The sequence below is a fragment of the Carassius carassius genome, chromosome 15, assembly GCF_963082965.1.
Source record: "Carassius carassius chromosome 15, fCarCar2.1, whole genome shotgun sequence".
Lineage (NCBI taxonomy): Eukaryota > Metazoa > Chordata > Actinopteri > Cypriniformes > Cyprinidae > Carassius > Carassius carassius.
The window spans coordinates 2,794,768-2,801,107 of record NC_081769.1 but is presented as its reverse complement, the minus strand read 5'-3'; the positions used below and the strand labels follow the sequence as shown (position 1 = coordinate 2,801,107).

Sequence of the window (6,340 nt, the reverse complement as noted above, 5' to 3'; positions counted from 1 at the left end):
TAAAATGTAAATTAACTCGTTAAATTTTTTTAACTTTATCTCATTAAATTACTTAACGAGCCGTCTGTAGAAAGCAGCATTAACAAGCTGAGGCACAGCCTCTGATCGATAATGATTATTAAACATATTTTTAAACTCAATTTACAAAACAGTCTCATCCGTTTACAATGTGTAAAACTTTAACAAGTCAGTCGTTTACTTGGATTATGTTAAACAAGTAACGTTACACTTTAACCACAATGAACAGCGTTTATCCATAAGGTACTTACACTTCAAAACAGCGGCGTCACGATTTTCCGTTATTTTCGAATGCGAGTATGACGAGTCCTCTCCCGTGGCCTCATTGGATAGAGTAGTGTCCATCCTATGCATACTACGGAATTCGGGCGGAAGTAGTAGGCCATCCGGGTACATTTCGCCTACTGTTTTTCGAATACTAAGAATTCGGACATACTACTGGCTTCGCATACTGTTTTTCGCCTACTATATAGTATGGAAGTATGCGATTTCGGACGCGACCCGGTTCTTCTTAGTCAACCGGTTGAACCAGTTCACCAAATCGAACTGAATCGTTTTAAACGGTTCGCGTCTCCAATAAGCATGAATCCACAAACTATTTAAGCTGTTAACTTTATTAACATGACTGACACTCCCTCTGAGTTCAAACAAACCAATATCCCGGAGTAATTCATTTACTCAAACAGTACACTGACTGAACTGCTGTAAAGAGAGAACTGAAGATGAACACTGAGCCGAGCCAGATGACGAACGAACACGCCCACTGCTGGAGCAGTTCTCGTTCTCGAGTCAAGAACCGGTTGCATCGGTTTTCGGATCACCAGTACACTGAACCGAAAACCGATTCTTTCGGACGCGTCCGATTTGAGAACCGATGAACTGATGATACTGCGCATGCGTGTAATTTTTTTAAGTATTTTGTTAAACATCAGAAAGTGTGATAAAATATTTATATTTTATTTTGCTTTTTTTTTTTTTTTTAAGATTAATGTTTCTAATCTGAATATTGTAGATTATGTATAGGCCAAAGGGGTTTTCAGGGAAGTTGGACAATAATTAAGACTCTAAAGACTGTTTAATAGGAATAAGGGATGATTTATGAAATATCTGTACTGTATTTATAGTTAATGATGACACATTCACAAATTGAGTTTGTAGTAAACAGAACATGAACACGAGTAGAGCAGATGATGATACTGAACTACAGCATGCGGGTTAGAGCGGTTCTCGAGTCAAGCATCAGTTTTCGAATCATCAGTACACTGAACCGATTTGTTTTTAACTGACTAAAGTTATGATTACTGACTTTATATATTTGAATGTTTGATAGACTTGACGCCATTACGTCATCGCCAATGCGTAAAAGTCTAGCGTAAAAGAACCGGTGAACCGTTTTTTTTCAACCGGTTTATTGAATCGAACCGTCTGAAAGAACCAGTTTGCGGAAAAGAATTGAACTTCCCATCACTTATCCAGATTCACTGTTTCGAACAGTGTTGCCAAATCTCGCGAGACAAATATAGTTGTATCGATGATATTAGGATGTGGTTGTCACAAAATTTTCTTAGTTTAAATAATGAAAAAACGGAGTGTATCATCTTCGGCAACCCAAACGGTTCAGCGGTGAGTTTGGGGGCTTTGGCTCCATACCTTAAGCCTGCTGTCAGAAATTTAGGGGTTACTTTTGATTGCGACATGAAATTTGACAAGCAAATCAGCAATATTGTCAAAATGAGTTTTTTTCAGCTTCGTCTTCTAGCTAAAGTTAAGCCTTTTCTTAATAGGCATGATCTAGAAAAGGTGATTCATGCTTTTATTAGTTCGAGGTTGGATTATTGTAATGCTCTCTATGTAGGTTTAAGTCAAGGCTCTATTGCACGACTTCAACTTGTGCAAAATGCTGCCGCTCGGTTTTTAACAAATACACCTAAGCGTGTACACATAACTTAGGTATAAATAAATAAACTGTGTGTTAAATAAACGGTTTTACAATTCGTGGGGACGGATTTTAAACTGTGGGTACAGATTGTCAATTTACATCCATGTGGACAGATTGGTGAACTGTGCGCTGTTTTACAAAGCTGCACACATGGTAAAGTTTATTTATTGTTCTCCCCCCTGAGCTTCAGGACAATGACCACAAGAGGGAGTTAAACCACCTTTAAACATTATTTAACATTAGAAAACTGATGGGATATCAAATATACAGGTCCTTCTCAAAAAATTAGCATATTGTGATAAAGTTCATTATTTTCCATAATGTAATGATAAAAATTAAACTTTCATATATTTTAGATTCATTGCACACCAACTGAAATATTTCAGGTCTTTTATTGTTTTAATACTGATGATTTTGGCATACAGCTCATGAAAACCCAAAATTCCTATCTCAAAAAATTAGCATTTGGTTTGGGTTGCCTGATAATATTAATTATAATACCACTTTTTTGTCTCTTAGAAATGCACATTTAGGATGCAGAGGTAACATTTTTGTTCATCAAAATCAGTAGCATCTGTAGAAATAATAGCAACCTTTTATAATTTTACATTTATTCTGACCAAGGGTTTTTTGGGGGTTTTTTTACTTAATGAAATTCAGTGTGAATATCCCACATTTCTGTCACAATACCATGGTGCAGTGAGTGTTACCATGGTAAATGATGGCAACGTTTAGATTGAAAAGCCTTCTGGCTGTCTCATTTGTTGCACACAGTGTTTCTCCTGTTTGGCTTTAAACTAGTTTAAATAACACAGTCATTTATGAAGGTAAAACAATGCCTACAATATTTGCATATATCTATATTTATATTTGCAGGGCAGGAGTTGTGGAAGTGTACATAAGACTGTGAATGTAAATTAAATTTGCATGCACAAGAGAAGCTTTGTAAAGGTGTAAATCGTGTTTCAAGCGTAAGAAAAAATGATTTGCAGCATTTTACTGTCACTCGTAAGTGTAATTCATGTTTTGTGCAACTGCAGTTTCATGCTAACGCAAAATAAATCTGATCTGCATTCTTCTGACGACTTCTGCATCTTTATTTTGAACAAGCTGTGACAATGAGATGCTATTATGGTTTTTATTAAGATTTAGATTTTTAGATTCAGTTAAAGGTTGTTTTATTTCAAATAACAGAAATATTTTCTGTAGGTTTCAGTTAACTAAAGATAAGTTATTAAATAATTCCTAAGGTTTTGATGTTTTTGTCTCTGCATGCTGGTTTAGGCTCAGTCTGGAGCAGATCCCTGTAGCATCAGGACTCTGGTTTGAGCCGGTGCTGCGTGTCCAGCTCCTCCAGCATCCACACAGAGCCCTCAGTCACGCTCCAGAGTGAAGCACAGCATTACAAAACACATGAAACGCCTGCTGTCCACTCGTCCTCACTGCAGGTGTCCAGCTGTCTCTGCTGCTCCTGTGTCCTGCACTCCTGCTCACCCTATGTTCACAATTACAGCCAGTTACCTACATTGATCCTGACAGGACAATCCAACTGTCCAATCAACACGGAGTCATTGAGATGAGTGTGCTGTGATTGGCCACCTGTGGAGCGTAACCAGGGATGCTGTTCAATGTCCTGTAAGCTGGGACGCTCGTCCGCTGCTGCTCTAAGACACCATCTAATCAACTGACGGCAGTCTGTCACATACAACACAGTACTTGAGCAACACAACATCAACTTCTGCTCGCTCCGGCCCTGATTTCCGACTGTGAACAGATGCATGTTTGCCATCTCTTGCCTGCAGACAGGTGACTCGGGAAGCGCAGTCTGCGAACCCTCCGTGCGCTTTGGAAAGGTAGAGAGCCGCACAGGAGCTTGTAGAGCATCGCACCCAGCGACCAAGCAGTGGCTGCTCCAGCACGATAGCTGTGGGAACGAAACCACTCCGGAGGGGCGTATGAAAGAGTGCCTGAGAGACCCAGAAGAGCAAGAGATCAGCTCAAACGCTTCCAGTCCAAAACACAAACTTCCACAGAGATCTCCTCCTGACCAACCTGCAAACTCGTCATACTCCGAGTCCTTCAGGAGGTGTCCACAGCCAAAGTCCAGCAGCTTGATCTCGCTGGTATCGGTGCAAATGAGCAGGTTCTGTGGCTTGACGTCCCGGTGGAAGACACCGCGGCTCTCGCAGTGTTTGAGAGCGTCGATGAGCTGCAGCAGCACCTTCTTGGCCTGGCTCTCATCCAGACAGCCGTTCTCCTCACAGAATCTGTGGAGATCCTGGCAAGGATCTGGCCGTTCCAGGATCATGACGTAGCGGCCAGGATGGTCAAACCACTCCAGTAGCTTAAGTACACTGGGACAGACAGGAGCTGAATTGACTCGGGTCATCAACGCGACCTCCAGTGGCAGCAGACCCTGACCTTCCTGCAGCAGCAGAGACAGCAGACAATTGAGTCATCGCTAGAGGCCTGAGTGTGGCTTTATGTGTGTATCAAACCTTACATGTGACTGAACTTACAACTTCCACGTCCTCGTGCTCCTCGTCTTTAGTCACGTACTTGATGGCCACCTGCATGACAGATGAACCACAGTATTTTACACCTGCTAATGATGAAAATAACCTCAAGCTCTGTACAGCTGAAATACAGTTTATGTCACGAGTGTCGTGAATGAGGGCTGTTTGAATGAATCGAGGAGGAAAGAAAGTGTCTTACTGGCAATCCATCAGAGCTGCGGGTCCCAGCAAACACAGAGCCGAATCCACCTTGACCCAGCATTGGGCCCTTTATATACGCATCTGCAACAATCACACGATCATAAGAAATGAGAAAACAGGCGACTACAAGACTGTTTCTGTAATCATCATCAGTGAATGAACATGTCAATGGCCAATCACTTAATTCAGCCATGTCTTGAGAATCAGCCTGACCTTCAGCAGAGCGTTTGGTGAGTCTGGGATCTTCATCCTCCGAGCTCTGTCTCTTCCTCTTCCTTTGAGTCGACTCAGAAGGCACAGGACAGATATAGCCAGGCCGGGTCGGGGTTGACAGTGCTTTCTGAATGTGGTCTCCACACTGTCTCCCAGCCTCCTGACCAGCAGCCATCTGGGTTAAAGCAGCAGTGGATCTGGAGCGACGCAACGCTGAGAGAGCACCACTTCACTGTTTCACACTGTTTGACTTTCTTCTGGTTTTAATGAATTTCTTCAAATAAATCAGCTCAACAATGTCTTGAGATTTGTTAACCGTGGTATAAGTGGAATAATTGACTCTGGTCAGATTATTATTGAAAGTAATGCACATCCGAGATGAAAACAATCATGTGAAGTGACACATAATACACTTTTTTATAAAAAGGCAGTTTTTCGTATTCAATGAGTACAATATGTGCTTATTTCACTAGTGTTCGAGATAAATCTGCTAAACTGCACAACGTTATTAATGTAAGGGTAGTCTAACAATACAACATCAAACCAAACCAACAAATATGAAAAATTAAAACACTCACCTTGTCTTTCGCCCATGTGAGCCATCGAAAATATCCTTAATATCTCTCCTTCACAACGAGAAAAGAAAAGAATAGATAAGAAAAAGAAACACCTAAAACCAAATAAAAACAAATAAATGAAATAAAACTCTCCTCAGAAATAAGCTAAACTCAGAAATGCTCCGAACACCTTCAGACATAAAAGTGTGTCTTGAGAGTCTCGTCTTCAAACACACAACAATCAGAAAACAGAAGACTTCAGTCTTTTATAGCTGCAGATGGAACTTACAGGTTGCTATAGCAACTCAGATTCGATTCACGCACAATCGAGCTCGCGCTGCAGACTAGCATTTTTTTTTTTTTTTTTTTTTTTTTTAATTGAAAATATGTACAAAAATATTACAAAAAAAAAAAACAGGCATCAAAAACAGAAACCCCAAAGATGATTTAAAATAAAAAAAAAAATAAAAAAATAAAAATAAAAGGAGACATTCACAGGACGCCAAATACAGATTCATAATATCTTACAATAGACATAGCTTTTGAATTTTTTACAATTTTAAGAGACTTCATTAACAGAGTGAGTTCGTTAGAGAAAACCTTGTATAAAGGAGATTTTGACAATCTACATTTATGAATGAAAAATTTGCCATTCAGGATGATAAAATTAACAAAATTATGAATATTTTTATCATCATTCTTAAAGTAGCAAATAATATCTTTCACATTCAATGTTATCATTAGATTAGTTTTAACTGAAAAAGTAAAAAAACAATCTTTCCAAAATGACTTTACACTTTGGTGTGTTGATATATCAGCTTCTTCTTGTTTTGCCGCTCGGTTTCATTTGCACAAGCAACATTGACTTTATCAAAAAGAATTTCATCACTCACATC

At 39.6% G+C, this 6,340-nt stretch overlaps 1 pseudogene; it reads right to left on the bottom strand.

Annotated features, from left to right (window-relative positions):
* Positions 1-3,103: 3,103 nt before the first annotated feature.
* Positions 3,104-5,784, bottom strand: LOC132158004 (serine/threonine-protein kinase pim-3-like; annotated as a pseudogene).
* Between the last annotated feature and the right edge of the window lie 556 nt (positions 5,785-6,340).